The sequence below is a fragment of the Gigantopelta aegis genome, chromosome 9, assembly GCF_016097555.1.
Source record: "Gigantopelta aegis isolate Gae_Host chromosome 9, Gae_host_genome, whole genome shotgun sequence".
NCBI classification, from domain to species: domain Eukaryota; kingdom Metazoa; phylum Mollusca; class Gastropoda; order Neomphalida; family Peltospiridae; genus Gigantopelta; species Gigantopelta aegis.
The window spans coordinates 1,234,212-1,258,798 of record NC_054707.1 but is presented as its reverse complement, the minus strand read 5'-3'; the positions used below and the strand labels follow the sequence as shown (position 1 = coordinate 1,258,798).

The 24,587-nt window shown below is 37.8% G+C and overlaps 1 long non-coding RNA gene across 1 annotated transcript; it reads right to left on the bottom strand.

The window, feature by feature from the left end:
* Nucleotides 1-342: 342 nt before the first annotated feature.
* On the bottom strand, nt 343-23,058 carry LOC121382203. Its single transcript, XR_005959130.1, has 2 exons — nt 22,923-23,058; nt 343-1,097 (listed from the first exon to the last, which is right to left on the bottom strand). It is a non-coding gene; the product is annotated as an uncharacterized LOC121382203 (long non-coding RNA).
* Between the last annotated feature and the right edge of the window lie 1,529 nt (nt 23,059-24,587).

Below are 24,587 nucleotides of genomic sequence, written 5' to 3'. Positions count from 1 at the left end.
AACAGCTTGCTCTGAACCGCTAGCCCTCTCCTTATTGGTAAGTTGTAGGGGAGGACTAGAGGTTATTCGAACTAGCTCTAAACGTGCACGTTAAACCATTTGTCTTGTGTCCTATTGTAGCTATTTTCTGCTGAAAATTGTCAAAACATTTGCATATGAATAAATAGAGGTTATTACCCTCGTGTGTTTCGATATCGTCAATATCATATATTAGGAATAATAATGGTATGATGCGAGCATAATACATTATTTTAATTCCTAATATATACTGACGATACCGAAACACACAAGGGTAATAATCTCTTTATCATATAATCTCAAACTTAAGACAACGTATTTTTGTCAACTGTATATGCAACTATAATTCCAGTCAGCCATCAATCTATATCCAAATGACGAATGGATATTTGATGCAGTGTCGTTTTGAATGGGAACGACGTCGGATATCCTAACATAAAATAAACTAGTGAATGACGTGTTTTTTTTTCAGAACGCTGGACAACATTTAAAGTTGTTTGACGACTGTTAAATGCCAACGAACGTAGTGCCGTGACCTCGATTAATTTACATCTGCTTTGCAAAGTTATCCAATTCTGAAAGTATGTGAGCTGAAAAATATCACATACAATGTACTTTGATTACAGTGGATATGCTATTATATGATAAATAATGGTATTATCTGCAATTTATCTGATATCACACAACGAACATAATCTATCTTCCCAAATAATATTATTCTAGCACCAAATTTGAACCGGCAAGTGCATGCATCAGTTCCACATGGAAACTGGTAGACACGCCAAAGCTAGGACTTCCAGGGCAGACACGCCAGTGCAAGGACTTCCATGGCAGACACGCCAGAGCTAGGACTTCCAGGGCAGACACGCCAGAGCTAGGACTTCCAGGGCAGACACGCCAGAGCAAGGACTTCCAGGGCAGACACGCCAGAGCTAGGACTTCCAGGGCAGACATGCCAGAGCAAGGACTTCCAGGGCAGACACGCCAGAGCAAGGACTTCCAGGGCAGACACGCCAGAGCAAGGACTTCCAGGGCAGACACGCCAGAGCAAGGACTTCCAGAAGCAAACACTCAGAACTCTGTAATTGGGGATGAATTGCATTTTAAACTAATCTATATGTATAATTCTATGAGATCAGGTTTATTAAACAACGTAAACTAATAACCTAAAGCTTTTAATTCGTTCTCTGATAATACAACACTATATTTTTTAACGACCAGTGAAAGTAAAACTGCAATAGCTGTGGCTAAATGCTTCTACTTAACTCTTGAAATCAGAAAATTCCATTTCAATAATTATTTGACAGTGCAACAGCCATAGTTTTCTTTCTTAAAAGTATATTAAAAGTAATTTATAGTAAAATATTAGCTTTAAGACCATGTATCTTAATTTGCATCCCGTCTATTTTAGCAACGAAATGTATGTTATGTTATGTATGTTCACGCGCATTTCAGTTAAATATGACAGGGTTGTGGAATTCAAAAATACATTTGAGTATCTAGATGTCTTAAGAAAAGCAGCACACGTTTAAAGGGACATTCCCGAGTTTGCTGCATTGTAAGATGTTTCCGACTAATAAAATATTTCTACGATTAAACTTACATATTAAATATATTTTCTTGTTTAGAATATCAGTGTATGTATGGTCATCTTAATATTTGTAAGAAGCCCAAACTGGATTTTGTCTTCAAATAATTTCAAGTTAAACGTTAGTTCTCACAATTTTCAGAGGTTTGAGTAAAGAGGAGTACAGTGTATGTATGTATGTATGTATGTATTGATGTATGAATATCTATATATTGTATGTATGTCGAGGTTGACTGTTACATACATAGATATTAACGTACTGGCGCAGGGGATAATTAAATCCCGAATTTGCTAGGGGTGTCCGGGGGCATGTTCCCCCGGGAAAATTTTGAAACGTAGATACTGGAAAAACGATTTTAATGGCTTCTGGACATTATAAATAATCTTTGATTCAAATTGATTGTGATAAAATGTGTTGCTATTTTATATGAAAAGAAATGCAAATTATATAGTAAAACATTAAGGAGCGTTTAGTTACATTTAAAAAAAAAAAAAAAAATGAGGGTTTGTCTCCGATGAAAGAAAGAAATATTTTATTGAACGACGCACTGAGACATATGGTTAAGGATCACACAGATATTGAGAGAGGAAACCCGCTGCCGCCACTTCATGGGCTACTCTTTTCGATTAGTAGCAAGGGATCTTTTATATGCACCATCCCACAGACAGGGTAGTACATACCACGGCCTTTGATATACCAGTCGTGGTGCACTAGCTAGAACGAGAAATAGCCCAATGGGCCCACCGACGGGGATCGATCCCAGACCCGACCACACATCGAGCGAGCGCTTTACCACTGGGCTACGTCCCGCCCTGTCTCCGATGATGTCACAGATATGTTATTGGGGGGGGGGGGGGGGGGGGGGTGCATTACCGGTACGAAGTTGAACACTTTTGTCGTGACCACAGCAAAATGCATTGCCTACAGATTTCATATCCAAGCTGTCCAATCTCTCCTTATGTACATGCAAAAGCATCCGGTGATTTAACCTTTTCTGCGACATACTGGTACGTAGGTATGTTTTTACTCTTCGCAAGGCCTAACACGAAGGGTCGCTGGTTGCGGGTATCACCAAACGTATGTTCATCAGTGTCATGATTTCAGAGAAATATAAAATATAAAGTTAGTTCCGTAGAAAAACGATTCAAGGGACATTCCCGAGTTTGTAGCAATTTTAAAGATGTTATCGACTAACTGAGACTTTTTAACGATTGTAATTACATACCAAATATATTTTTGTACATAAAATATTAGTGGCTGTATATTAAATGTGTTTCTGATCGTTCTAATATTTGTACTAGGTTAAATTTCATTTTATTTCCTAAAATATTATTTTTGAAATTATTTCAAGATAAAGTCCAGTTTGGGCTTCTTACAAATATTAAGACGACCAGAAACACATTGAATATACAGCCACTGATATTCTAAACCAGAAAATATATTTAATATGTAAGTTTAACCTTAGAAATATTTTATTAGTCGGAAACATTTTACAATGCAGCAAACTCAGGAATGTCCCTTTCAGTTTACAATGGACATAACCATATTGACTTTTTAAATTTGCGGGTGTTATTGTCTATTTGATGTCCGCAAATGTTTCGTTTTTGACCTCCGGCTAAGGCCTTCGGTCCAAAATTACATTTGCGGGATCAAATAAACAATAACACCTGCAAATCTAAAAACTCCATATGGTTATATAACCATAAATGACTATTTAGCATATTATGGCAGGCGTATCGGATAGGAATATTAATTATGTAGATCTATATACACATCTAATATTAATCTATAATGACAAAACGGATTTGGACCCGGACCGTTTTGCAATACAATTAAAATTTTGTAAAGTGGTAAAATTCTTTGGAAGGCGATCTCAACTGGTCAAATTATTGGAGCGGCGGCCGCCGCCTCTACCACCCCAGTTCCGGCGCCCATGATATATATTCCCTATTAGTCAACTGAATTATTTGGTTAATATTTTATAGACATATAGTTGAAGGTATAATGTTTAAATACAAATGTATTTCAAAACGAATTTAATAAATCCTTTATCCTTTAATCTCGGCATAAACATTAACGACACCCCAGCACGAAAAATACATCGGCTATTGGGTGTCAAACTATGGTAATGCAAACAAATAAAGTGATGATCAACATCAATATAAAAATTCAACAGTTAAATTAAAACACAGTGTAAACAACTGTGTACAAAATACAAATATCACAGACAGATACAATTAAAATTTAGAAGAAAAGTCGGTATCACGTAAAAATTGTAAAAGAAATTCTGGATGGAATCGAAATGATTCCATCACATTTCTCTGACCAAATATATCTTTCCGAGTTTCTTTCAAATACTTACACTCCACCAAAATGTGGCACACCGTCAGAGTACACTGACAGTGAAAACACTGAGGTGGAGGATCGTTCTTCAAAATAAATGAACGAAGTATGACCGAAAACATTTTAAAAGTTATCTATTAAAAGTGATAAAATGATACATTAGGATACAATAATAACCATAAGCAATGTTAATTCCATTTCATTTCAACTTATTTTCGTAGTTATATCCAATTAAGGTTCAAGCACGCTGTCCTGGGAACACCTCCGCTATCTGGGCTGTCTGTGGGCTAGTTGTTAGCGGTTAGTGAGAGAGAAGAGGGTGTAGTGGCCTTACACCTAACCACCGAGTCGTTAAAACTCGCTCTGGGCAGGAGCCGGTACCGGGCTGCGAACCCTGTACCTACCAGCCTTATGGATGGCTTAACCACGACGCTACCCAGGCCGGTAATGTTTCCTCCCGTGAATCCTGACACTGTACTTAGTAGCACGACCACCATGCACTGTCGCTTTTCTCCCGTTAATTTAACTTGAGAAATAAATTACCTATATTATTAAGACTAGCTGAAGTAAATCAATGCAAAAGTGACGTGCGCAAAAACTCCTAGTGGTATTTTCATCATTAATATACTTTTTTTTTTTTTAAACATTGTCTGTATAATGCAATATCTAAGATACGACGAATGTAATAACACATGCACATCCAAAGTCATTCAAGGTTAAGAACTGGGTTGTAATTTACGTACCGGTTAAGTCGGTCTCCGGGGTACATTTTAGATAACATTGTGGATGAAGACAAAAAAGTAGGACGTAAATAGCCCGGCTTTTGATTATTTAAAGAGAAAGTGAAATATATCGCGACAAGTGAAAGCGGTTTTACAGTGACAAAGTATCTTCATTTTGTGTGGGCTAGAACAAGTTCAAGTTACGCCCTGTACCGAAACAACTCGTATGAAGAATATAAACAAAGTGAAAGTAATCAAAATAATAAAAAGTAGTAAAAAAACCTCCCTTGTATTAAAGTTGCAATCTCTAGCAATTTTTATTATTCACACATTTATAAGATCGTCGACGTATTTTTTTCTTCTGTTTTTCTTTCTTTCATTTTTGTCTTTCCTGTGACGAGCCATTCTTCGATTTGTTTATATCGTGTTTACAATATAGATCAAATTCAAACTACCTTTTAGTGAACTTGACAATGCATGGAGGTACACTACATTAGAATTAATTTGTAAGATATTACATACACGTGTACCGCGCAAAAAAAAGTTGAAAAATATGGTTCTTAAATTTTATTTTAATTCCTGAGCATCCGTCTAAAACAATTCATAACATTAATTTTGTTTACGGTAATTCGACTTGCCATTTCAGCAAATGTTTTGGTTTGTTTAACGACACCACTAGAGCACACTGATTAATTAATCATCGACTATGAGATGTCAAACATTTGGTAATTCTGACATACAGTCATCAGAGGAAACCCGCTACATTTAACTTTTTTTTACTAATTGCTATTTTCAAAATTCTGCCCATTTTCAACTCTATCCCCCCATCCCCCATCCCGAGTCAGGCCACCGATCTTATCGGAGGTCGGACTCTGGATGGGCGTGTTCGAAACCCTAGTGGTATATGGGCACGTTAAACTACTTATCTATCTATCTTAATGCAGCAAGGGATCTTTTATATGCACCTTCCGACAAACAGGAAAGCACATACCACGGCCTTTGACCAGTTGTGGTACACTGGTTGCAACGAGCAAAACCCCAATCACTTGAATGGATCCAACAAGGTGGCTCGATCCTGCAATACAAGCACCTCAAGCGAGCACTCAACAGACTGAGCTAAATCCCGTCCCCACCCCATTTCAGCAGTGCCATGGTCAGTATTTTACCGCTTGTTTTCTTCTTCTTCTTTCTTTCAACACATTAAACAAAACTTTGTTTTAAAAAAATGACAAGAAGAACAAAGATGTCAATTTGTATAAGTTGTTACAATATGATTGTTTAATATCACAACATATATCATACACAAAATAGAATATTATCGAGATAATTATGTAACAATTTACGCGAGAGGTTAATCTCTCGCAAATAGATGTAACAATGAAGCACTTACACCTACGATAATTAGGGACTGTCCTCAGTTTGCTTCCATAGTAAGATGTTTTTGGTGACTAAAATTACATTTTAAATATATTCTCTTCTTTATAGGATCAGTATCTGTATGTACAAGATGTTTGTAGTCGTCCAGAATGTTTGTAGTAACCCAAACCAGATGTTTCCTAAATAATTTCTCAATAATATATATATTAGTAAAAAGAAAAATGACTGCTGCAGATATGAACACACCGCATTGAATATACAGACATTAGTATTCTAAACAAGAACATGTATTGAATATGTGACTTTAAACTTTAAAAAAAGAATGTTAGTCGGAAAAATCAAATGCAATGGCTGCAAACTCAGGACAGTCTCTTTAACTCATCTGGAACGGGACGTGGCCCAGTGGTAAAGCGCTCGCCTGAAGCGCGGTCTGTCTGGGATCGATCCTCGTCATTGGGCCCACTGGGCTATTTTTCGTTCCAGTGTACCCCGACTGGTATATCAAAGGCCCTGGTATATGCTATCCTGCCTGTGGGATGGTGCATATAAAAGGTCCCTTGTTACTAATGGGCGTAGGTCGACATTTGCACCCATGACTGACGTGTGCTACAACATGTGCGTGTGAATGTGCACGTTAAAACCTATGACCTGACCTGACCTTATGGGAAAATACAACGGGTTTCCTCTCTAAGACTATATGTCAAAATTACCACGTTTGACAGCCAACAGCCGATTATTAACAAATCTATGTGCGCTAGTGGTGTCGTTAAACAAAACAAACGTTTAACTCTTCTGTTCACCGAAGAACCTATTTGAGTGCGTCGTCAAATAAAACATTCTTTCTTTCTTTCTTTCCGAAGGACCTACATAACGTGCGCGCGTACACAATCACGTTCGTCATTTTCCTGAGCAACGCACTCGTATAGTCGGAACTTTCCGTATTAATCCGTGCCAATTATTTATCTGATACGATTGACTTGTCGTCGGGGTCAACAAAGGGGCATTTTTATGACTGACAGCAAACACTTAAATAAATAAATACTTATTTTGGAATTAGTTGTCTGGAAATTTATTCTAGTCCGTTTGAAATATTTATCAATACAACCACTTTGTTACGTTACTTCAATGTTCTTTGAAGAAAAGACGTAGTAGAATCGGTCATTTTGTTTTGAAAAATGATCGTGCGAAAATGGACTTTACCAAGTTAGGTTTCAGCACTGCCAACTAATATATTTAAAGGGACATTCCTGAGTTTGTGGCAATTTTTAAGACGTTATCGACTAACAGAGACTTTTTAACGATTGTAATATTAGTGGCTGTATATTAAACGTGTTTCTGATCTTTCTAATATTTGATTAATATTAATATTTGAATACTAGATTAAATTTCATTTTATTTCCTAAATTGTATTTTTTTCGTACGTACGAAATTATTTGAAGATAAAATCCAGTTTGGGCTTCTTACAAATATTAAGACGACCAGAAACACACTGAATATACAAACACTGATATTCTAAACAAGAAAATATATTTAATATGTAAGCTTAATCGTAGAAATATTTTATTAGTCGGAAACATCTTACAATGCAGCAAACTCAGGAATGTCCCTTTAATTAGCAACACAGCGCTCATTTAATCACTCGCTTCCTTTGCCCCCATCATCAAGATTAACCTGAAATTATAGCAGAATTAACAGTAAGAAAATTAAATAATAATAGTAATCATTTTTAAAAAGTAGTGAAAGAAAAGAAAAACACCCCACAGTAACAAAAACAAATACCCCCCCCCCCCCCCCCACACACGCACAAAATCAATAATCAAAAGAAAGAAAACCCCCTAAAAAAATCCAAAAAAATCGTTTGAATCAAAAGACGAGGAATGTAACTATATAATGAATAATTTATGTGTGCTTTTTATATATATATATGATACTTTCCCATAATTAGTTTAAGGAATGAAATCAACCACTATTTTGCCAAATTACCATTTGACGTTAAAATTATGTACTTTTATATTGTATTTTATACTACATTTTATTATTAGGTGAGATTTAAATAAAATATGTCTGTTATATTTTTGTTTGTAATTTTACTATAGGCCACTAGGCCCGAACTACTGAAAAGCGTTTACTAATATTTAAAATGTATGTTTTTTATATTCCCTAGAAATAGCCATTTTTATTACCATCCTATTTGATCAATACATGTAAGGCATTTACCGGCCTCGGTGGCGTCGTGGTTAGACCATTGGTCTACAGGCTGGTAGGTACTAGGTTCGGATCCCAGTCGAAACATGGGATTTGTAATCCACATACCGACTCCAAACCCTGAGTGAGTGCTCCTCAAGGCTCACTGGGTAGGTGTAAACCACTTGCACCGACCAGTGATCCATAACTGGTTAAACAAAGGCCATGGTTTGTGCTATCCTGCCTGTGAGAAGCACAAATAAAAGATCCCTTGCTGCCTGTCGTAAAAGAGTAGCCTATGTGGCGACAGCGGGTTTCCTCTAAAACACAGTGTCAGAATGACCATATGTTTAACGTCCAATAGCCGATGATAAGATAAAAAATCAATGTGCTCTAGTGGCGTCGTTAAATAAAACAAACTTTACTCTTTTTTGCAAGGCATTTAGTTGGAATGTAGGGCGGGGCGTAGCCCAGTGGCAAAGCTATCGCCCGATGCGTGGTCGCTTTAGGATCGACCCCCGTTGGTGGACCCATTGGGCTAGTTCTCGCTAGGCCGAGGTATGTGCTATCCTGTCTGTGGAATGTTGCATATAAAATATTCCCTGCTGCTAATGTAAACATTTAGCGGGTTTCCTGTCTGGGACTAACTGAATGTTTGACATGCAAATGCCTGACATCCAAGTGCCTATTTAACAAGTGGGTAGACTAATTGAATGTTTGACATGCAAGTGCCTGACATGCAAGTGCCTATTTAACAAGTGGGTAGACTAACTGAATGTTTGACATGCAAGTGCCTGACATGCAAGTGCCTATTTAACAAATGGGTAGACTAATTGAATGTTTGACATGCAAGTGCCTATTTAACAAGTGGGTAGACTAATTGAATGTTTGACATGCAAGTGCCTGACATGCAAGTGCCTATTTAACAAGTGGGTAGACTAACTGAATGTTTGACATGCAAGTGCCTGACATCCAAGTGCCTATTTAACAAGTGGGTAGACTAATTGAATGTTTGACATGCAAGTGCCTATTTAACAAGTGGGTAGACTAATTGAATGTTTGACATACAAGTGCCTGACATCCAAGTGCCTATTTAACAAGTGGGTAGACTAAGCCCACACCTAAAGCTGATGGGAAATGGCAGGTGTGTGGCACGGATAGCCACAAGAGACACATACGTATTGCGGTTGGAAAGACAAGGACTGGGATGTGAAGGTGGACAACGACAGAATATAGGAGTTACCAGATCGGAAATAAATGAGATGGAATTAATTTTAAAGTTTTTAAAGCACTTTGATTTCTATAGAAGGTTTTAAAATATATCTACCTTGATATTTGTATTGTATTATACTTTTCACCACAGCTCCTCACACTATGATTTTACATAATTATATAAATAATTTTATATTTTCATATAGTTACCTGTTATGACACCCAATAACCGATGTGTATTTTTATGCTGGGGTGTCGTTAAACATTCATTCATTCGAATTCAAAGGAGAGAAAGGAAGAGGGCAATGTGTGTGGGGGTGGGGGTGGGGTGGGGGAGATAAAACATGTTTGACATCCAATAGGTGAATGATTAATAATTAATCAATGTGCTCTAGTGTTGTAGTTAAATGAAACAAACGTTTTGGTTGGAATGTTTGCACACTAAAATAACAGTTTGTAAAGTTTTGCGTCATTCCGGTAACGTGCCCAGCCCAACAAACGGCCTGTGCACTGTGGAGTATGTGAAACCGCTAATCCTGAATTTTAACGGCTTGTCTGATAAAGAATGACACGTTTTCCCATCTGAAGCCCTCTCAAGCGTCCACTAGTGACATTGTTTTTCACTGAAGGTGTATTACGGAGACAAACTGACAGTTTGCCATTCACATACACTCAATAACACATCAGGAAAAAAAACATTATCGTGTCATTTGTCATCTAAATGTTGAAAAACATATAAACAAGTTCATTATCTCAAATACTGAGATTTAAGCTTTTCATCCAATGTCTATATCATATATAAGATACAGAGGATTCATTGTTATTCAAATACGTCTACACTACTAAACCACAATGCAGAATAGAATAGAATAGAATAGAATAGAATAGAATAGAATATATGTTTAACAACACCCCAGCACTACTAAACCACAATGCAGAGTCAATCGGGCATTATGACAAAATAGTAGCTGATTCCATGAATCTCTCATTTAGTTCCTTTTCTACAAGAGGACAGACACTCCCGAGGAGCTTGAGATCCTTTACTGAAAATTTCATCCCTCTTGCAAAGCCAACATAAGTTCGCCACTCCCAGACAGGGGTTATTGGAATAAATAAAGGTGTGGCGATATGCACTCATGAATCAAAACTGATAGTAACAGGTGTTCGCCAAGTGCAGCCATTTCAACTGTAAAGTTTACTGTGCTAACTTGTACAGGTTTAGATTTGTTAATATTTAAAATAAACATTAATTGGTATGAGTACTGCCACCACAGTTTACAAGTCCGTCGCATCATCTCAAAAGATTGTTTTTTAAATGTGCAAGAGTTTTACCTAAGATATAAAAAGGTGTGCACAAGTTCAAAATATGCGATACGGAATAGCATCAGCCATCATTTTGATCTCTGATGCATCGTATTTAGTAGATATAGCCTCCAAATGTCTTCCATAAATGATTTTTATGCCCTGGACATCCTAACCCTGATAGAATAAATTTGTGCTAGAATTGTATGGCGTTGTTTAAAATATGCATACAATGAGCATGCTGTAAGATATCTTAGAAGCTGAGACGTCAAAAGCTGGAGCTGTGTAATTGATAATGTTTGTAACAGTCAGTTTTCAGTTTACATCGTAATATGTATATTTGTTTTTTGTACGTACGAAATTATTGGAAGGTAAAATCCGTTTTGGACTTCCACAAACATTACACCGACAATACACACCTTATTTATATACATACATTAATATGTTAACAAGAAAACACCTTTAATATATACTTTTAGTCATCAAAAAGACTCCATATATCGTAACAACACGTTACAATGGCGGCAAACTCAGGATAGTCCCGTAACGGGACATTTCCGAGTTTGCTGCATTGTAAGATGTTTCCGACTAATAAAATATTTCTACGATTAAACTTACATATTAAAGGGACATTCCTGAGTTTGCTGCATTGTAAGATGTTTCCGACTAATAAAATAGTTCTACGATTAAAGTTACATGATAAATATATTTTCTTGTTTAGAATAGCAGTGTCTGTATATTCAATGTGTTTCTGGTCGTCTTAATATTTGTAAGAAGCCCAAACTGGATTTTGTCTTCAAATAATTTCGTACGTACAAAAAAAACATATTTTAGGAAATAATATGAAATTTAACCTAGTACAAATATTAGAACGATCAAAAATACGTTTAATATACAGCCACTAATATTTTATGCAAAAAAATATATTTGATATGTAATTACAATCGACAAAAAGTCTCTGTTAGTCGATCACATCTTAAAAATTGCAGCAAACTCAGGAATGTCCCTTTAAATATATTTTCTGGTTTAGAATATCAGTGTCTGTATATTCAATGTGTTTCTGGTCGTCTTAATATTTGTAAGAAGCCCAAACTGGATTTTGTCTTCAAATAATTTTGTACGTATGAAAAAAAATTATTTTAGGAAATAAAATGACATTTAACCTAGTGCAAATATTAGAACGACCAGAAACACATTTAATATACAACCAGTAATATTTTATGCAGAAATTGAACAATAGACATATATTGTACTGTAGCCCTACTACATCACCAACTCACTACATCACCAACTCAGATCATATGTTCACTGAACAATAGACCTATATTGTACTGTAGCCCTACTACATCACCAACTCACTACATCACTAACTCAGATCATATGTTCACTGAACAATAGACCTATATTGTACTGTAGCCCTACTACATCACCAACTCAGATCATATGTTCACTGAACAATAGACATATATTGTACTGTAGCCCAACTACATCACCAACTCACTACATCACCAACTCAGATCATATGTTCACTGAACAATAGACCTATATTGTACTGTAGCCCTACTACATCACCAACTCAGATCGTATGTTCACTGAACAACAGACCTATAGTGTACTGTAGCCCTACTACATCACCAACTCAGATCGTATGTTCACTGAACAACAGACCTATAGTGTACTGTAGCCCTACTACATCACCAACTCTGATCGTATGTTCACTGAACAACAGACATATAGTGTACTGCAGCCCTACTACATCACCAACTCAGATCGTATGTTCACTGAACAACATACCTATAGTGTACTGTAGCCCTACTACATCACCAACTCTGATCATATGTTCACTGAACAACAGACATATAGTGTACTGTAGCCCTACTACATCACCAACTCAGATCATATGTTCACTGAACAACATACATATAGTGTACTGTAGCCCTACTACTATACCGTCCATCAGGGTTTCTGCCAGAAAGAAATGTTTGGGTATGACGCTATGGAATTGAATATTTACAATGTGTGTGCTGAATGCAACCACAGATAACAGGGGGTATTGGTGTGTGGGGGGGGGGGGGGGGGGGGGGGGGGGGCTCCCCAAGAAAGAAAATGGGTTAGGTGTTGGGCTAGGGCTAAGCAAATCATACATTAATGATGAGAGTAATTAATTTTGTCAAAAGGCTAACTTAAAAAAAAAAATCTGCAAAGAAATTTGGGTATGGGGCCATACTCATTTCACCCTCTGGCAGAAACTCTGTGAACCATGGATACATTGCGATACATCTTGTTCTTTGGTATATTAGGGGAAAAAACCCGTTAGTCTAAATAGGTGGAATATTTGCTTTGATAAATGTCGAAAACGTTAGTCATTAAGGTATGATCCATATATACAATACATTTGTTTACCTAGTAAATGTATAAATGACATATTCAGCTATAACAAAATGTACATATAGTACCAAAATAGTTCAGCTAGACCTACACTAAAACTGGTGACATGCAGATTTCACTGGATTTCAATGCGGCAATCTGAATTATAATGCAATTGGTTGTACACGTTTAATGCAGTTATATGTTTAATAATTCTATCTTAGCTGATGATATGTTAATAAAAACTGAAAATTGTAATTCAGATATTACTTACGTTACTTATGATATATAAATCTTAGAAACAGCAATTTAACATATTGGCGGTGGTGGTTGTGGTGGTGGTGGTTGTGGCGGTGGTGGTGGTGGTGGTGGTGGTGGTGGTTGTGGTGGTGGTGGTTGTGGCAGTGGTGATTGTGGTGGTGGTCATAGGCGTACAGACTCCCATTTTTGTAGAAGGGTAGACTGGCTTTTCCCCAAATTAAACGAAAATGCCCGAATGTGAATAAAAACATTTATTCAGATTAGCATTACTACTAAATAGCTATATAGGGTTGCAAATGAATCACTGCTATATAGGGTTGCAAATGAATCACTGCTATATAGGGTTGCAAATGAATCACTGCTATATAGGGTTGCAAATGAATCACTGCTATATAGGGTTGCAAATGAATCACTGCGCATTTTTACATGGATTACAATTACAGTGCTGCCACTCTGCAGTTAAAAAAAAGAAGAAAGAAAAAAGTGTGGAATCTTGTCCCCCCCCCCCCCTCCCCCAAAGTATCAAAATGGTCTAAATAGGTAACCATATGACATTCGCTACTTTTGTCCTACTAATGTTTGCTGCTTATGACCAACCTCAAGGAATGGTGTGTACCATGTGAGAATTTATGATTGTTGAGCACTCTGTTCTGTATTTCAGTACCCTGTCACTTGGTCATTGAGAGCAGCAGGATCAGAGAGCTCTACAAACACTCCACTCAACAAAGAACAAACCACTTCTGAAAAAAAGACTAGCAAAGCACAAATCTTACGATGGTCAAATTTGAAATTGGATTTTTTAAGTCATTTTGTTTGCAGTTTAAAGTATAAAAAGTATTTTCATGTTAAAAAAGTATTTTAAAAGTATAAAAAGTAGTATTTCCAAGAACAAAAGTATAACACTTCCTCTGTCTCGTACGCTTATGGTGGTGGTGAAAATACACTCCATGAACGCTCTAATGTATTTGTGTTCTTCTGTATTCGGGTATGCTAAATTATGAAGGAAAAAAAAAAGACATTGATACTTTAAACAAAATGATTCACTAGTTTCAGGAAATATACTGAGTTACAAAAATGCACTCAAAATTCAAACTGACCCCGCTTTCAATTAACTGTCAGCAAAAAGAACTGATAAAAAAAAAAGTAGAAGAAAAAAAGGGGACCAGAATCTATCAAGATTGTTTCTACCCAGATACGCAGATATGTTTCATGCGCAGAACACCATGAAATTTTCATTGGTCAAAGATATACCTAAGCGATATAAAGGCATAATTTGTAAGGTGTAACAGATAGAGGAACGGAAACGGTTTACCCTCAAACCTCGCCACCTAGTGGCATTTGTGGATAACGTGCGCACAAGTTCAGCAACTCGTCACACAACATAGCCGTTCTTGTGAAGATGGCACTAAGTGCCTGCCTCAAGACTGCGTGTCTTGGGCTACTAATATTCTCTTTGGCTGATGCCAGGTATGTTTGTTTGTTTTTTTTTTTTTTTGTATTATATAAATAAAAAGTGTTTTTGTTATATTATAAAATAACATGTTTATTTTAAAACAAATACATAACTAGAAATCGTTTTGCATATATTGCCTTATTACTCACAGGATTATGCATAAAAATTAAAATACTAAAAATAATATAAATGTTGTTTTTTGTTATAGTATAAAATGTTACTAGAAAACATTTAGCATATCTAAATCATATTACACATAAATGTATGCATAGAGATTACATAAAATTAACCTAAAACTTCATTTCATTTATTATATAAATAAAAAGTGTCTGTTATATTTTAATATTAACAAATAAACAAGAAAAGTGTATAGTAGTAAGGTTGTTTTTGTTTCTCCTTAAAAATTCGTCTTAATTGAACATTTCCGACCACAAAATAATTTAACTGAAATAGGTTTGTGTAAACTTTTCTGAAGAATAAAAAAAAAAAAGATATGATCCAAACGTATTCGAACAACATATTTACAAAAAACATGTGATTTTTCGCCTGCTGCCATTTTGTGTCATCACTAATTAATAAAACGCTGGGGTGTTTTTTTTGGGGGGGGGGGGGGGGGGGGGGGGCTTGCCTATTTCCCGTCAAGTAAGATACAAGGAAACAATAACGTGTGAAAATCACGATACGCAAAACTGTACCGCGGTTCGTATTGAGCTGATGAAACATCGCGATATACCGGTATACCGGTTTATCGTTGCCGCACTACTATCTAGAGTAGAGCGAATGTCGACAGCGGTTTTCTTCTCTGTCTCTCTCGACCAAGTGTCAAAGATAACCATAGTTTACAATGTGCTGACGTGTCGTTAAACATTTAAAATATATATTCCCTTCGTTGATTAATCAAAAGTTAAAAGTTTGGTTTTGTTCAACAACACCACTAGAGCACATTGATTTATCAATGATTGGCTATTGGATGTAACGCATTTGCTAATTCAGACACATAGTCAAAGTGGAAACCCGCTACATGTTTCTATTAGTAGCAAGGGATCTTTTATATGCATCATCCCACAAGCAGGGTACACATTCCACGGTCTTTGACCAGATGTGGTGCACTGGTTGGAACGAGAAAACCCCCAATCAGTTGAATGGATCCACATTCACGTAGGACGTAGGACGTAGCCCAGTGGTAAAGCGCTTACTCGATGCGTGGTCGGTCTGGGATCGATCCCCGTCGGTGGGCCCATTGGGTTATTTCTCGTTCCAGCCAGTGCACCACGACTGGTATATCAAAGGCCGTGGTATGTACTACCCCGTCTGTAGGATGGTGCAGTGGGTTTCCTCTCTCAATATCTGTGTGGTCCTTAACCATATGTCTGACGCCATATAACCGTAAATAAAATGTGTTGAGTGCGTCGTTAAATAAAACATTTTTTTTTCTCCTGAACACAGGACTGAAAAATTGTTTTATATGGGTATAACTTTCACCAAGAAAAAAAGAAATGGACAATTTAACGACGTACTCCACACATTGTTATGTACTGTTATATAGCGTTAGACATATGGTTAAGATCCACACAAATAATAAAAAAGAAGACGCGATGTCGTCATTCCATGGGCTACTCTTTTGGATTAACATCATGGGGTTCTTTTATATACAACATCCCACAGACACGACAGTACATACCACGTGAATCACTTGTTGGAATAAGAAATAGCTGACAGGAACCAATCCTATTGTCCGTCCCTCAGGGAACACCTTTTGTCATACTATGAAATTTTCTACAAGTTATTTATTTCTGAGCCGATTCATTTGTAAATTATACATAAAATTAGTATTATTTTGTTACTTCCAAAACACTTTTACTTTTCTTGTTACGTTAAACCAAATAAAAAATTATTTAGAAACAACATTTTTATTCAATGATGGGACGGACCAAAGAGTTATCGCGCATCAAGCGAATGAATGAATGAAATATGTTTTATTTAACGACGCACTCATCACATTTTATATACGGTTATATGGCGTCAGACATATGGTTAAAGGGACACACCCTAGTTACGGCTAGTTGTTAACCATTACGGCGTTGTTTTTCGCTATTAAACCCATTTTTTCACAAATAAAATTGCACTTTACTTACCGTTTATTATTTAGAATATACATTTCCATTCACCTGAATTGTTTTTTGGTAATCCTGGTAATCCTGGTGTTTGTAATACCACAAAATGCATTTTTCCTATTTCTGAAAAACGGGCGCACGTTTGAGAAAAAACCGTTGAGCAGACAAGGTCTAGTCTATTTTAAGACGGGATATTTCCATTTCAATGTCACAGACGTTGGTATACCACGTGACCGTTATCATTTTGGTTCGGTTTGTTTTCTCGTGCACGGTTCGCGCGATCAACATCATTTGTTGTTGTTCATTTGTGAGATTTTTCTTCACAGTTCGTGAAAATTTTCAGTAACAGTAAAGTTCAGACAAGTAAGTATCTCAATACAAAACGTTACAAACCCTTAAAACCAATAATTTTGCTAAGTCCTACGATATCTGGAGAGGGAATACAACCAGGACAGAACAGTTGGAACATGTCCAGGAGAGGTGAAAAGAACGCACCCCAAGTCTGTGAAATTTGTCGTGACGTAGGCATTGTTGTACCGGTGACATCAGAATACAAACTTTCAAAATTATTTCAAGCAATTGGGACATGGGGATTCCCATGGTATTTATCGATATAAAACCTGCTTTTTCACTCCATTTGATAAAAACGTGATCTAAGTGTGTTACAGGTTTGTAGATTAACCAAATTATAATTTATTTTCGCTGGATGGAACTAGGGTGTGCGGCTTTAAGGACTACGCAGATATTGAGAGAGAAAACCCGCTGTCGCCACTTCATGGGCTACTCTTTTCGATTATCAGGAAGGGATCTTTTATATGCACCATCCCACAGACAGGGTAGTATATACCATATCCTTTGATATACCAGTCGTGGTATGTACTAAGGTTGAAGCACGCTGTCCTGGGCACACACCTCATTTATCTGGGATGTCTGTCCAGACCAGTGAGTTAGTTGTTAGTTAGTTAGTGGTTAGTGAGAGAGAAGAGGGTGTAGTGGCCTAACACCTACCCATTGAGCCCTTAAGAACTCGCTACGTCCAGCCCAGTAACTTTCACCAACAATTTGTATGTTTATTTCGAAGTTGACTCGAGTCTCGAACTATAGCTATCTCGCGCTTTCTGCTTTGGTTACTTCAACATTCGAGTTAACAAAGTATTCTGAACAACAAAAGTAAAGCGAATATTTTAATGAATACTAGTATTTCTTATAAAATTAGTTCGGTAAATACTGTCAAAATGAGACTGAAATGTTCACAAGGCATTAATCATTTCAATACATACATACACACACACACACACACACACACACACACACACACACACACACACACGCGCACGCATGCATGTACGCATGCACAAAGAGAAAAAAAAGTAACCACGGTCAAACAGAACAATACGTGTGGGTCTGATTACATAAACCAAAGCAATTAGGATAGGCTAGTTGGCTCAGTTATTATTAATTTTTTTATTAATTTTTTTATTTAATTTTTATTTATTTTATTTTATTTTATTGGGGGGAGGCAAATTATTTATGGTAGGTTGGCATTGTATAAACCTTTCTTTAAAGACTGAACTATTTTATTAAGATATATATAACAAGACAGCAAACCGAACGCAATTTAATTCTCAGTCGAATATTGTACAAAAGTTAAGATTTTTTAAATCCGCTTGTAGGTGATATCAATATATATTCGGTCGGTTGGTATTTTTGTTCTTTAAAAATGTCAGGGTCGCACGGTTTTTCTAAGAACCGTCGGATAATCGCAACCACAACTATTATTTTCTTTGGCCTAAATAACAATAATAATTAAAACATAATGATGAGATCCAAAACTCAATTATGAATGAATAAATTAAAGCAAAATAAATTAACTTTCATGTTTATACTGTTATTCAGTATATATACACTACACAAAAGAATTTAAGGGTCAGACGATATTTTCGACATTATTTTCTGAATGTCAATTATATTAGCTAGACCATAATGTCACGCATGGTATTGTTCCATTTTGACGAAAGTGGGTCTAAGCAACCCATAAATGAATTAAAATCCACTGTCATTGACACTGTCGACTAGTTCTAATGGCGAAAACATGCTTACATTTGCACGTAAATTAGGGCGAAAGCGAAAGGTCTGCTAAGTGCCCATAACTTGCTTTTTCACAAAGCCCTTCATTTGCACGCTTTGCATGTGTATTCCATGTTCCCAATGCTGAATTTTCGTATAATTGGAGCTTGCGTTCGTGTATGGTGCACACTCCAAATTCGACAATGGTACGACGTCAACTGACTATCGAAGATCGAGGAAGGGCTATTGCTTGGCTTCAGGATGGCAATACGCAAAGAAATGTTACTCTGAGACTTGGTGTCAGTCAGAGTGTCGTTGGCCGACTGTGGCAACGGTACCAAGCAACGAATTCTGTTCGAAATCGTCGCACGTTCGGCAAGACCCCGAAGCACTACAAATAGAGAGGACCGCTACATCACCAATATGGCTCTACGTCAACGCACAACCACTGCACGCCAATTACGTGACAATCTGCGGACTGCGACTGGAACTCGAGTGTCTGATCAAACCATACGCAATCGTCTGAGAGCCAATAATCTACGCTGCCGTCGCCAGGCTGTTCGACCACCACTCCTACCACGTCACAGAACGGCCAGACGTCACTGGTGCACACTTCATCTGCGGTGGCAACGTGTTCAGTGGGGTCGAGTGATGTTCACTGATGAGTCCAGACTTAGTCTCCAGTTCAACGACGGTCGGGTTCGTGTCTACAGACGTCCTGGGGAGCGCTTCGCTGACGTTAACGTTAGACAACGTCACCGGTTCGGTGGTGGCAGCGTCATGGTGTGGGGCGTCATCTCTATCCACCACAGGACCCCCGTCTATGTGGTGAATGGCAATCTGAATGGAATCCGCTATCTGAATGAGATTATCCGGCCGTTGGTTCTCCCAGGCCTTCAGCAGATTGGCGGCGGGGCAGTTCTGAAGGATGACAATGCCAGACCCCACCGCGCCAGGGTGGTAACGGACTTTCTCAGACAACAAGGTATCGCCAGGATGGATTGGTTAGCATATTCGCCTGACTTGGCCCCAATAGAGCACGCCTGGGACGAATTAGGCAGGAGAGTTCGGGATAACCATGCCCCTCCGGCCAACCTTCATGATCTGGGTCAAACTTCTTATGGCAGAGTGGCAGGTCATTCCCCAAGAGTTCTTCAGACATCTGATCAACAGCATGAGGCAACGATGTGTCGAGTGTATTCGCGCCAGGGGTGGATTCACACACTATTAAACGAATGTTCTAATGTGTAAAATCCATGTTTGACAACCTTCAACTTTGACAGCATGTCATGTGACTTTCTTGTATACAGTGACGTTGATTTGTGGGTTTTTTGTAAATATGGAACAATAAATTAAATTTTTGGTGTAGTTTACATCATCAATCTAATACACTCTGAAACTTATTTGGTTATACATTTTTGACCCTTAAATTCTTTTGAGTAGTATATATATATCGATGCCCATTTTTATTACGAAATTGTTCTTGTCACCTAGAAAGGTTTTAGGAAGATGTACCTCTATAGAAAGTGTAGGTGGATTTTTTAAAAATATATTAAAACTGCAATCTTGCCACCCCATCCTACGTTATATCTAGATGTCTTGGACACCGATTTAAAAGTTTATATAGATGTACATGAAATTTGTTCTTTGTTTTTTTGTAGATCGGGCCGATTAAAACGACAAGCTGGCGGTAAGTTTATTAGTATGGCATTCTTAGGATATTATTATAGTCGAACTATACGTCAAGGAAGGGGGTAGAATGTAGGTAATGTGCTAAATAATTTATTATAAAGTGCATAGCTCTCTGTCTCTCTCTCTCTCTCTCTCTCTCTCTGTGTGTGTGTGTGTGTCGGACGGAGAGAGAGAGAGAGAGAGAGAGAGAGAGAGAGAGAGAGAGAGAGAGAGAGAGAGAGAGAGAGAGAGAGGTAATATGTTAAATACATTTACATGTATTCTAAATTGCATTGCATAGCTTGAATGTGTGTTTTGTGTGTGTGTGTGTGTGTGTGTGTGTAGTGGTAATATGTTAAATACATGTACTATCAATGACCTTGCATAGCTTGAATGTGTGTGTCTGTGTGTTTTGTTTTACGAGGCGTGACGTAACCCCGAGTTAGGGGCTCGCCTGATGCGTGGTCGGTCTAGGATTAATCCGCGTGAGTGGGCCCATTGAGCTATTTCTCCATCTAGGCAGTGCACCACAACTGGTGTATCAAGTGACTGAGATTTACAAGTAGGACACGTTCACTTTGACATTAGAGGTGGTGGTAGTGGTGGAGCACCCCTAACTAGATGAAACAAAATTCTCCGATTAGTCTTGTCATCTTGCAACTAGATCAGTACAAGTAAACGTCTAACAAAACGTTTCTGTTTAATGACACCACTAGGGCACGTTGATTTATTAATCATCAGCTTTTGGATGTCAAACATTTGGTAGTCTAAGAAAGGAAACCCACTACATTTTTCCATTAGTAGCAACTGATATTTTATATGCGCTATTCCACACGCAGTATAGCACATACCACAACCTTTAATATACCAGTCACGGTGCACTGGCTGCAACGAGAAATAGCCCAATGGGCCCACCGGCGGGGATCGATCCCAGACCGACCTCGCATCAAGCACTGGTTTACGTCCCGCCCTAGCCCGAGTACTCTGACTGTAAGATGTCCGTCTAGCTCTCTTACAGTCAGAGTACTCGGGCTAGTCCCGCCCCTACGTCTAACAAATGCTAATGAAAGTAATATTTAATTTTCAGCATTGTGTAAGCCACTCCCAGCGCCGGCAAATGGGAAAATAGACTGTGTGGACACTGGTTTCGACTTGCAAGTACCTTTATACTGAATTGCATGTGATAATGATAACAATAGTAATGACTCTCATCACAGTTTGATAATAACTTTTTAAAACAGTTATTCCAGCAAAAGCGAGCAATATGCGGTAGATTTTTGGAGAATTCTAGAAGACCTGGGTTTAATCCACGACACTTCCCAGCGTGTATTTTCAAATAATAACATTCGAGCAAGATAACTTTAAATAATGGTATTCAATTTTTGGCAGAAGCAAGAAATGTCGTCTGTTGAAAGCGCGTTTTATTCAACCTACAAATGGCTTTCTTCTTCTTCTTTTTATTTTCGTTTGTAAATATTCATTAAAATATCAACCAATCCAAACCAACACTCCAGGGATGTAGCTGTTGCCTTCTGTGCTATTAAATCGAACAATCGGTCGCCTTGATTTAAACAACAATAATCAGTGCATACAATCACGTTTGATCTGGTAGGTGTTGATTTGGGCCATCATAATTTGTTGCATGCCGGGCCGAATTTCTGGCAGAAATTTCAGTTAATTTTGACACCTGACGTTGTTATGAAAAGTGGCTTCTTTTTTTAAAATAAAAATAAAAATCTCTAAATTCGAACAAAGATTAGCTTTCCTCACCCCTACTAAAATGGGAACATATATCCCTACAAAGGTTTATACACAAGAGAACGTTTTGACAAGGGTGTGAAATGATATTTTCAAGGACGATGCATCCTTCCATAAACCATAGAGAACTGCCATTACCCAGACAGATTTCGACTATAAAAAAAAAACCCATTAACATGCATAAGGGGTCAGTGGAGAGACATGTAATATGTTGGTCTGGCTGGTCTTTCTGTGGGAGATTGCCATAATAAATAAAGCATTTTGGCATAGTTTTGTGCCCTTCTAAAATATAACATCTTTTTTAAAAACCTGCACTCCTCTCTGAATATTGTAGGTGCGGTTTTCAAACATTACACCCCTCTCTAAAACAAATCCCGTATTCACACCTGAAGCGTTATCTTAACAGGTAACTGATAAAACAGTTATTATTACCAATAAATATTTTAAAAATATTTCACAAAAATAATAGAGTAAACACACTGACCTGTCTGGGCGAAATTCACACTAGCTCTAGCTAACCTTTGTGACCGCTTCGTCATCTTAATAGTACACGAATGTTTTCTTGTACATGCTACATATGCTCATAGACGTCAGAGGGCGATACCCTTCACATACTTATGAATTTAAGCTAAAGTCACAAGAATGTACGTAAAGCTTTGGCGTCCATAATCATATTGAAACGTCATCATATTGTTGATGTAATATTTATGTTTCCGGCAACATCCGTAATATACGGAAACTTTCGAAGAACATTTCTGTTTTGTTTTAACAATTGACCCCAATCGGAACACCTCGTCACATTCCGCTACGCTAGATGTAGGCTCGGACACAAGTTGTAGGAATACACCAAATGTTCATGTATTTGGTGACGCGGTTAGGACGAAGTTCGTAACAATGTAGTTCGATCAAATATGGAACATCTTTTGACACAACATTTTGTTTTAATTATAAAATTATTATTCTGGAGTTACTTAAGCAAATATTATGTGTGGGATCGAGTAAATTGTAGTTATTTATTACAATCACATGTAAAAATAGCATAATATTTTAATTTAACTCTGATATTGGACCTTTAAGATATTTTTTAAAATGTTGCTAAACATGGACAGTGGGTGGGTGCATGCAAGCACATGTGTAATGCAATATTTTAATTATAACATTTAAGAGTTCTATGGTTTAGTATTTTAAATGTCCAGTATCATGTCATGTCATGTCATAGGGTTTTACGTGCACATTCAGAACAAGCTGTTGTAGCGCACGCCTGTCGTGGGCACAAGAGCCGGCCTTGGCCGGCTCCTCCGTCCATGACAGGAAAGGTGGGAGGGGGGAGGGGAGAGGAGGGATTGTCTGCACTGGCAGGTGCAAGTGAGCACCAGCAACCCGATCAAATCGGTAGCAGGCGGGTGGGGGTGGTGGTGGTGCTATGGAATTTGAATGGAGCAGTTAAATGCCAAAGAGAAAAGGGTGCGCAATTTTGATTGAGGGAATTTGGCGCAATTTTGAACGGTCGGTCGAAAGGTAAATGGCCGAGCTAATATAGGTTTTGATATTAGTGAATCGAGAGTAGCTCGTTCATTTTAGACCTTTACGATGCTGTGGTGTCTCCTAGGTTGCCCATAGGACCCTTATAAAGGGCCTGACCGCTTCTGGTCGAGGCATCACCAAGTACCATGTTATACTTATTACCAGCAGCAAGTATTGGGGGTTTGGGTGGGGGAGGCCGATATTCTTTTGTTCAGCTTCCCCCGGGTGCATTGCAATTGTGTACTCGGAACGGTATTCTTTTGTCCGGTTCCTTATTAGAGTACGTGCTGGACCATTAAATGGGGGCGGGTGCATTGTTATCATTAGTCAATGCACCCTGTGTACTGATGCAGTGAGCGTGTAGTCTGTTTGTGAATCCTAGTTTTGTGTTACGGTTGTACCTATTGTCTTAAGTCCCTATTCTAGTGAGTTCAACGGTCATTCATGACCACCCATCCCCCTCCGTCCTTGTATAGCATTGAATACAATGACGGAGGGGAGTTAAACTAGCCTAGCTATCTAATTTGAAGGGTTAAACCCTTATAGTGTAGGTATTGCTTTAAAAGCCTAGTGCTTGGCATACTTAACTTTATTACCAATGCAATAAAACGAAACTAACGGTGGC